This window comes from Amaranthus tricolor, chromosome 1 (genome assembly GCF_026212465.1).
Source record: "Amaranthus tricolor cultivar Red isolate AtriRed21 chromosome 1, ASM2621246v1, whole genome shotgun sequence".
In the NCBI taxonomy this organism is placed as follows: Eukaryota; Viridiplantae; Streptophyta; class Magnoliopsida; order Caryophyllales; family Amaranthaceae; genus Amaranthus; species Amaranthus tricolor.
In genome coordinates, this window is record NC_080047.1 from 33729041 (window position 1) to 33739782 (window position 10742).

General features: G+C 33.5%; 1 non-coding gene across 1 annotated transcript; it reads left to right on the forward strand.

The window, feature by feature from the left end:
• Positions 1 to 10346: 10346 nt before the first annotated feature.
• Positions 10347 to 10462, forward strand: LOC130801383 (U5 spliceosomal RNA). Its single transcript, XR_009039580.1, has one exon. It is a non-coding gene; the product is annotated as a U5 spliceosomal RNA (small nuclear RNA).
• Positions 10463 to 10742: the final 280 nt, after the last annotated feature.

Here is a 10742-nt window from a genome sequence, read left to right on the forward strand (position 1 = left end):
TCTTTCTTTCTGCGTGGTACCGTGGGTTTTACCCATTTTATTTCTTTTTTTTTATTATTATTCCTTCAACCTTATTATACTTATTATAAAATATTATTTATTTTCTTTTTTTCTTTTAACTTTATTTTGTTACTTTTTGTCCTTTTATTTTAAAAATAATTTATAATACTCTTAATATTTATAAATAAATTTCGAAACTACCTTTTTGAATAAATTATAAAAAAAACAAAAGAAAAAAAAAGACAGAGAGTCTTTTAATTTATTTATTTCGATGGGTTGATCTGGGTATTAAATTGAGATATACTATTTTCTCGTGTAGACAGCGAATTCGTAGATAGAGATTATTAGGAGCATACGTTGTCTAGGATCGCGTGACAAGGTAATTCTCAATGTCCATCTAATTAGGACTATACCGTTAATATTATGTGCTGAGTGATAATTAATGTGTTTAAATAGAATGCATGATTTGATATGAAATTATTTTGTATCATACTATTATTTTTGTCAAACTTGAATTTATAAATACTATTTTGATAAAATTTATATTATTATTTTGATAACGAAATTAGATACGGTTTAATTTGAAAGGTAAATACTTATAATATTATTATTTTGATGGAAGTTATATTATTATTTTAATGATGTTTTTTAAATGCGATTGAATTTGGGAGAAAAATATTATGATATTAATATTGCAATTGAATATTCTTGAGATATATTTTTCTTGGGAAAACCTATAATCATAAAATAAACTGTATAATATATGTTTGTGTGTTCGCGACTAATTATTAAAATATATTAAATCACGTAAAGTGTAACACGAGGGAAATGAAGCTCTTATATTTGTTGTGATCCAAGTATAAGGGTGATGAACAGGTTGTCTTGTTTGCTTAGTAAGCTGCCGACGGGTATTGTTATTTCTGATACTTGATACGATGTTTGGTCTTTCTTCTATTTGTTGTGATCTAAGTAGAAGGGGTGTGCATACTAGGGTTCCCTGAGACTACTCTGCGGGCCTTGAATTATTTGGGGTGAGGACCTCTTGATGAAGTAGGTATAGGGGTAAAGCCTCGGCCTCATGGCGTTCTCGTTCCCTCAAATTAAAAATTGATTATGTGTTTGTCATTATTAAATATCAAATTAATAAATTGGTTTATGTGATATTATATATATTGTTTTCTCAAATTGTTTTTCTTTTAAACTCCGATATATATTATTTTCTAAAATGTTTTTCAATTTGATTATATTTTATTTTCTTAAATCATTTTCAAACTTAATCATTTTACGGGATGGAGTTGGAATTATTCAATTTCCTGATTTTGGGAGTTTTTCCCTTTTTTTTGTTGCATTCTTATGTTGCAGGTTATTGATTGCGTGAGAATCGTGGAGTGAGGATTACTTAGAAACATAGCTTTTATTAGAGTCGTAATTCAGTTTAAATTTTACCTTAAGTTGTTTAAATTTTATATGGACATAAATTGCATTCAGTCTTTTCTTATGTTGTAAACCCTTGGTTGGATTTAAAGTTATTAAGTTATTTCTTAGTCGTTAAGCCTTAGATTTATTTTATTAGAAATATATGTGGCGGTAACACTCCCATGAGTAGGTTTTGACTCATGTTTTCCATTAACAGTGTATTCAGAAGTTCGAACTATTCTGAGGGTGTTATAAAGTGGTATCAGTAGCTTAGATTTGTTTTGGTCAAATCTTATGGTCGTTTAGGATTTAAAGTTTATAAAGGCTTAAATTAAAAAATAGGCTAAATGGTACAAGGTAAAAATTATTTTAAATAATTAAAGTAAGTTACAAATAAAAATAAATTATGAGAGTGGGGACGAATGAGTTTATTGTTTTGAAGTACTCTTAAGTACTTAGTAGTAGTGTGTTATTTCTTTTAATAATATTTTCGTTGTCTTTCGTTTATTGTTAGATGCCTCGATTCCGTTGCACTGCTAGGAAAAGTGTTAGAAATTTTCATGATGCACCGTACCAGCTTTCTATGAAAGTAGGAGAACTTATTTCCTCATATATCTATCGTCTTCGTGTAAGCATGGAGAATTGCCACCTAAATAAGTATCATGGCAACTCTGATTATAACACACCACCGAAGCAAGTAGATGTCTTTATTCGTACCTTAAGTAATGTAGGCCCTTATGCCGAACTTAAGAAAGAATACAACAACATAATTAAAAATGGGAGACCCAATTGGGAAAGGTATGCGGATGAAAATGAGAAATGGGTCCTTACTCTAGAATATTTAGAAAAGAGGATGATCGATGCTAAGGCGAAGTGGATTTATAATGTATCTGAGAGCTCCTATGACTTCGAGGATGAGAGTGACGGGGAAAATGATAACACCGATACCATACCTATACTTATTCAATCTGAAGATTAAGGAAACTATGAACCTAAGGAGGACTATGTAGAAGATCCTGAGGAGGATCCCAAGGAGGATTTTGAGGAAGAGCCAATTCGAAAGTGATTTTGATGATTACTTGTTAACTAGAAAAAAAATGGGATAGGTTGGAATTTGTCAGCTTTAGATTATTTTACTAGTTGTCTTTATTTTTGAACAATGTTGATTTTATTTATTGTCATTGGATTATTATTTAAAAAAAATTGTATTAATGAATATTTTCATGAGTCTTTTTATGTTGTGTGTGCAAATTGTTTTCTTGTCTTTTCTTCAATCTCGAATATTGAGAATAAGTGTGTGTATGAACATGATGGAAACGTTAGTAATAAACGCTTAGTTTCTTATATCGGCAGCCTATGCAATACCCAAATGTTTACACTCGATCTCGCAGGCGTCAACAAGCAAATAACATGGCTGAAACACCTGAACAATTAGTAGCTAGAGTGAGGGTACTTGAGCAGTTGTCACAAAACATAGGACTAGTAGTGCACAACCAAGCTAACAATATGAACAATGGACATGATGACCCCCAAGCTGTCATGGCTAAGAAGATTGCCATTTGAAAACCCCTTATCTTTGTTGGGAAAGAGGACCCTATGCTATTAGAGAATTGGCTTCGTGACATGGAGAAAATCTTTACTGCAAATGGAACACCTGAAGCCTAAAAGGTTAACCAAGCCACGTTTTACCTACGTGAGGATGCCGACACATGGTGGAAAACTGAGGGACAAACCATTAGTAACCAACCAGACTTTGACTGGGATTCTTTTAAGGGTACTATTAGAGGTCGATTCTTCCCTATACATATTAAGAGACAAAAGTGCAGTGAATTCAATAGGTTGAACCAAGGGAAGTTTATGAGTGACAAGGAATATGCCCAAAAGTTTAATGAGTATGCTAAGTTTTGCCCTAACATGGTCCCTGATGAAGTTTCTAAGGCCTAAAAATTTGAGGATGGTTTAGCTTTCAGGATACAAACTAGGTTAGGAGGAAGTACCTCATCTACCCTTGCAGAGGCTTATTCTAAGGCTTGTAATATAGAAAGGATCTTACAAAGAGAAGAAGATGTGTTGGGATGGAACAAGAGGAAAGACCAAAGTAATGCGGATAGTCAAAGTAATGATAAAAGACCTCGTTTTGGTAACAACGGGGGTAATGGTAGGAACAATCACCACGGAGGAGGACATAACAATAGGAACTACCAAAACCCTAGGCAGAATGAAAACCGGCAAAGGAATGGTAACCAGAGGGCTTAGGTTTGCAAGAAATGTGAGAAGAGTCATTCGGGCTATATGTGTCAAGGCGAACGAATTAAATGTTATGCTTGTGGTGAAGCCGGACATAAGGCTAATTATTGTCCCAAGAGGCAAGAGGGAAACCAACCAGGGCAGAATGGACACAACAAGGGCTATAATAACAATGGAGGAGGATCTAGGAACCATAACTTCAACAACAACCGCTCAAACAATACTCAAGCAGGAAGTGGTCCAGCAAATGACAAGTACAATGCCAACAACAATCAGAACAACAACGGCAACAATGGAAATGAAGGACGCACTTTCAATGGGAGACTCCACGTTATGAGCAAGAGTGAAGCTGAATCGGACGCCAACATTTACGGGTACTTTCCTTGTAAACTCTAAACCTGCTTTTGTACTCTTTGATTCTAGAGCTTCACATTCCTTTTTATCTAAATCTTTTATCGAAAAAAATTCCTTTAAACCTTCTTCCTCATGTCAAGCTAAGGTAACCACACCTTCAGGTGAAACCTTTCTCAGTAAGAACCTTTACTAAGGCATGCCTATTGTTATCACTGAAACCGAACTACCTGTGAACCTCATCGAGTTTAATTTAAAAGACTTTGATTTGGTTTTGGGAATAGATTGGTTAAGGAAGTATTAGGCAAAAATCAATTGTGCTAAATAGAGAATTACCTTTAGAGGCCCTAAGGGAAATATACTAAGCTATCAAGAAACTACTTCCGAGCCACCAAAGACCAAGCTTATCTCCGCCTTCAATCTTCAGACCCATCTTAGGAAAGGCTACCTCGTATATTTGTGCCATGAAAACGACACGAGCATGAAAGAGGACGAGATAGGAGAGATACCTGTAGTTAAGGAGTTTATTGATGTGTTCCTAGATGAGATTCCAGAGATGCCACCTGTGAGAGAGTTAGACTTCAAGATTGACTTAGTTCCGGGAATAGGACCCATTTCAAAGGCACCTTATAGGATGGCACCTGCCGCGCGAGTTGCAAGAGTTGAAGGTACAACTTGAGGACTTGTTGGATAAAGGATATATAAGACTAAGTGTATCACCTTGGGGAACCCTAGTATTATTTGTTAGGAAGAAAGATGGAACATTGAGACTATGTATTAATTATAGGGATTTAAATAGTGTGACGGTGAAGAGTAAGTATCCACTTCCTACAATTGAGGATCTATTGGATCAACTTAGGGGTGTAGGAGTATTTTCAAAGATTGATTTGAGATTAGGTTACTATCAATTACGAATTGCAGAAGAGGATATAGCCAAAACAGCTTTTCGAACGAGGTCTGGCCATTATGAGTTCACAGTCATGCCCTTTGGACTCACTAATGCGCCTGCTGTCTTTATGGACCTTATGAATAGGACTTTTCAGCCTTATTTAGATAAGTTTGTAGTAGTTTTAATTGATGATATTTTAGTATACTCTATGAATCGAGAAGAGCATGAGGCTCATTTGAGGAAAGTTTTAGAGATTTTAAGAGAGAATAAGTTGTATGCCAAGTTTTCAAAATGTGAATTCTGGTTGGAAAAAGTAGCATTTTTGGGACATGTAATTACAAAGGATGGAGTAATGGTAGATCCCTCGAAGGTTCAAGCAGTAATGAACTGGCCTACACCCACTAATGTGACAGAAGTGAGAAGTTTCTTAGGTCTAGCCGGATACTATAGGAGATTTGTGAAAAATTTCTCGAGAATCGCTCAACCTATCACTAATTTGATGAAGAAGACCACTAAGTTTCAATGGGATGGGAAGTGTGAAACAACATTTCAAGAGTTGAAATTAAGGCTTACTTCTGCTCCTGTGCTGACCTTACCGAATGAAAGTGGAGAATATGAAGTTTATACAGATGCATCTAAGAATGGACTAGGTTGTGTGTTGATGCAAGATGGGAAAGTAGTAGCATATGCTTCACGACAACTTAAGCCGCATGAGAAGAATTACCCCACACATGACTTAGAATTGGGAGTTGTAGTCTTTACATTGAAAATTTGGAGACATTATTTATTTGGAGTAAAGTGCAAGATTTATACTGATCACAAGAGTTTGAGGTTCTTGTACACTCAAAAGGAGTTGAATATGAGACAAAGACGATGGTCAGAACTCATTAAGGATTATGATCTGGACTTGAAGTATTGTGAGGGAAAGGCAAACAAGGTAGCTGATGCTCTGAGTAGGAAGTCAAGTCATACAATGAATGCATTAATTTTAGCAAATGAGTTGTGTGAAGAGATTCGTAGGATGAACTTAGAAGTGGTAGAGTATGGATATGTGGGTACTCAATTGAATGGAATGACGATTGAATCCGATATTTTTGAGGAAATTAAGGTGAAGCAAGTTACGGATAACTGGTTAACTAAATTGAAGAAGTTGAAGGAGGATGGTCAAGCACCTGAGTTCGAAAGTGATGAAAATGGCGTAATGAAGTATAAAGGAAGATGGTGCATACCGCATGACGAGGAGCATAAGACTAAGCTTATGACTAAAGCCCACAATTCCCCATACTTAATACATCCTAGTGGTGATAAGATGTACAAGGACCCTAAGAAGAACTTTTGGTGGCCCAACATGAAGCGTGAAGTTGCAGGCTTTGTGGCGAAGTGTCTAACGTGTCAGAAGGTGAAAATTCAACATATGAAGCCGGGGGGAAAATTGCAACCATTAGAAGTACCTGGATGGGAAATGGGAGTCGGTTTCAATGGACTTTGTAGTAGGATTGCCAAAGTCAAAAACAGGGAAGAATGCCATATGGGTGATAGCGGATTGATTAACAAAAACAGCAAGGTTTATAGCAATGAAGAATACTTGGACAATGCAACAGATGGCAGACGCGTATTTTAAAGAGGTAGTGAGATTCCATGGTGTGCCTAAGGACATTGTATCGGATAGAGATTCGAGATTTCTGTCCAAATTTTGGAAGATGCTACAAGAAGCAGTGGGCACGATACTAAAGTTCAGTACTGCATTTCATCCAGCAACAGATGGTCAAACAGAGAGAACGATTCAGACTCTTGAGGATTTGTTAAGAGCATGTATTATGGATTTTGGTGGATCTTGGGAGGATAATTTTGATGTATGTAGAGTTTTCTTACAATAATAGTTTTCATTCTAGCATAGGAATGGCTCCTTACAAAGCCCTATATGGGAGAAAGTGTAGGATTTCTATATGTTGGAATGATGTTAATGAGTCGATGGGATAAGGATCGGATATGATTGAGGAGACTACAAAGAAGGTAGGGATGATCCAAGAACGTATGAGGGGCGCGCAAGATCGTCAGAAGTCGTATGCAGACAAGAGGAGGAGAGCATTAGAGTTTGAAGTAGGTGAAAAAGTTTTGCTCAAAGTGTCACCAACCAAGGGTATCATGAGATTTGGTAGGAAGGGTAAATTGAGTCCTCGTTTTATAGGTCCTTATGAAGTATTGAAACGAAATGGGGAAGTAGCCTATAGATTAGCCCTACCTATGAACCTAGCCAAATTCCACAATGTCTTCCATGTATCCCATATCCGAAAATATATCTATGATCCCATATCATACAAACTGAAACCATTGAACTTGATGAAACCCTTACCTTTGAAGAAAAACCAATAAAAATCAATGATACCGAAACAATATGTACCCGGAATAAGGAAATTAAGTTGGTCAAGATATTATGGACGAACCAACAAACCGAAGAAGCCACATGGGAAACCGAAGTTGACATGAGAAAGCGATACCCCAAACTTTTCGAACAGGTACGTTGAGGTTCGAGGACGAAACTTTTTAAAATAGGGGGGTGATGCGAGTCTATCAAACCGTCCAATATGATTTTAAAACTTCAGTAGTTAACTTTAAGTTCGAGGACGAACTTTTGTTTTAAGGGGGAGTGTATATAACATCCATTTTTTTAAAAATAATAATAATAATAATAGAAAAAATAAATAAATTTCAGAAATTTTAAAAATAAAAAAATAAATTAAAAAAAAACTCCCCATTAACAAATAACTTCCCACTTCTCCTTCTAAATCTTATAACTAACCTCACTTACCTATTATAAATTTAACCAATTACCCTTAATTCATTCACATTATTACTCACACTTCCTTTTTTCTCCTACAAACTACTTTCTCCATCCTCCAATTACTTACAATTTAATCAAGAAAAGACAAGATTTTGATATTAAATGTATGTAATTTCATCTCTTTATAATATTGTTCTACCAATTTCAATCCAAATTACACATTTTGTATTTGATAATAAAAAAAAATTATTTCTGATCTTAGTTTTCCGGCGATACGGCAGTCAGCGGAATACCACCGGCGTGCGACGGCGGCCACCGGAGCCACCGCTGGCCGACACCTTCTCCTTCTTCCTTCTCCCTTTCTCCTTCTCTCTCTTCTTTCCTCCCTCTTCTTTCTTTCTACGTGTTACCGTGGGTTTTACCCATTTTATTTCTTTTTTTTTATTATTATTCCTTCAACCTTATTATACTTATTATAAAATATTATTTATTTTCTTTTTTTCTTTTAACTTTATTATGTTAACTTTTGTCCTTTTCTTTTAAAAATCATTTATAATACTCTTAACATTTATAACTAAAATTTGAAACTACCTTTTTGAATAAATTATAAAAAAAAAAGAAAAAAAAAGAGACAGAGTCTTTTAATATATTTATTTCGATGGGTTGATCGGGGTATTAAATTGAGATATATTATTTTCTCGTGTAGGCAGCGGATTCGTAGACAGAGATTATTAGGAGCATACATTGTCAAGGATCGCGTGACAAGGTAATTCTCAATGTCCATCTAATTAGGACTATCCCGTTAATATTATGTGCTAAGTGATACTTAATGTGTTTAAATAGAATGCATGATTTGATATGACATTATTTTGTATCATATTATGTTTTATATATTCTCAATTTATATTTACTATTATTTTTGTCAAACTTGAATTTATAATTACTATTTTGATAAAATTTATATTATTATTTTGATAACAAAATTAGATGCAATTTAATTTCAAAAGGAAATACTTATAATATTATTATTTTGATGAAAGTTATATTATTATTTTAATGATGTTTTTAAATGCGATTGAATTTGAGAGAAAAATATTATGATATTAATATTGCAATTGAATATTCTTGAGATATATTTTTCTTGGGAAAACCTATGATCATAAAATAAAATGTATAATGTATGTTTGATTATATGATTGTGTGCTCGGGACTAATTATTAAAATATATTAAATCACGTAAAATGTAACACGAGGGAAATGAAGCTCTTATATTTGTTGTGATCCAAGTATAAGGGTGATGAGCAGGTTGTCCTGTTTGGTTAGTATAGCTACCGATAGGTAGAGCTGTTCAAAACAAACCCGACCCGAAAACCCGACCAAGAATCGAAAATTATCCGACCCGAAAAATGTAAGATTTTAGGTTTACTGAACCGCAATTACCCGAACCGATACTTCACTCGAACCGTTTGATAACCGAAAAGGACAAAATCGAACTCGAACTGCAACCGAATTTTATAACCGACATATAAACCTTAACCGATGTAATTCGAACTGAATAGTGATCGACCCGAGTAAAATCCGACCCGAATTATGCACGTAACCGAATGTAACCTGACTAAAACCGATTAAGATCGAACTGTTTTTAAACCGAACTGATACAAACCCGAACCGATTGTAAATCGAACTGTTATAAATCCGAATCAAATTTTCACCTAATTTTAGCAAATTAAGTCCAATTTCAGTTTTCTAATAATACGAAAAAAGGAAGAACACAAGTTCTATAGAGAAGAGATTGCATACAGAATATATATATATATATATATATATATATATATATATATATATATATATATATATATATATATATATATATATATATATATATATATATATATATATATATATATATATATATATATATATATATATATATATATATATGTGTATATATATATATATATATATGTGTATATATATATATATATATATGTGTATATATATATATATATATATATATATATATATATATATATGTGTATATATATATATATATATATATATATATATATATATATATATATATATATATATATATATATATATATATATATATATATATATATATATATATATATATATATATATATATATATATATATATATATATATATATATATATATATATATATATATATATGTATAAACTAATTGAAATAAATTGATCTGCCTAATATTAGGGCTGGCAAAAGCTGACCTGACCTGCTAACCTGATCTGAAACCGACTCGAAATTAGCGGGTTTGGGTTTAGATTTTTGACCCAATTAATTAAATGGGTCAACTCGACCTGATCTGTTTATTAAATGGGTTAGGTTCAGGTTGAATATTTAAACCCAAAAAAAAACCTTTTTAACCCATTTATTAAATTTAAGACGGATCAACATTTGCCAAATACTTCGTAAAACTAAGATAATACCAATTACCATGTAATGAGGGATTTGTCAGCTGAAGATGACTTTCAATAAGAAAGGAAGTTGTCAATGGGATTTTTCAGCTGAAGATGACTTTCAATAACAAAGGAAGTTGTCCTACATCAGATATGAAAGATACTAATAAAAGAAAATTCCTTTAAATCACTTCCACAGATCTCATACCAACTTACGCAGTCACGCCGTGAGCACAAAGCGAACTATTCTTTTGCCTTTTACTAAAGAATACCGTGTGCTCGCTGCATTAAGTGGCATACGTTTATTTTTGGAGGAAGCCTTTAATTAAGGTTAAATGGGTCAAATGACCTGAAATATATGAATTTAATGACCTAAAAAAAAAGTAGGTTAAATTGGTCATTCGCAGGTTGATTCGATCTGCTACAGATCAGGTCGGGATTTTAATTTTTGACCCATTAATTAAATGTGTCAGGTTCAGGTTAAGGGTTTATTGACCCATTTTTATATGATCCCAACCTGAAAATGACCCAACCCGACCTGTTTGACACCCCTATCTGCTATATCTGATAAAACAATCGGTAATTATTTCGATATTGACCCGATCAATAGTTAT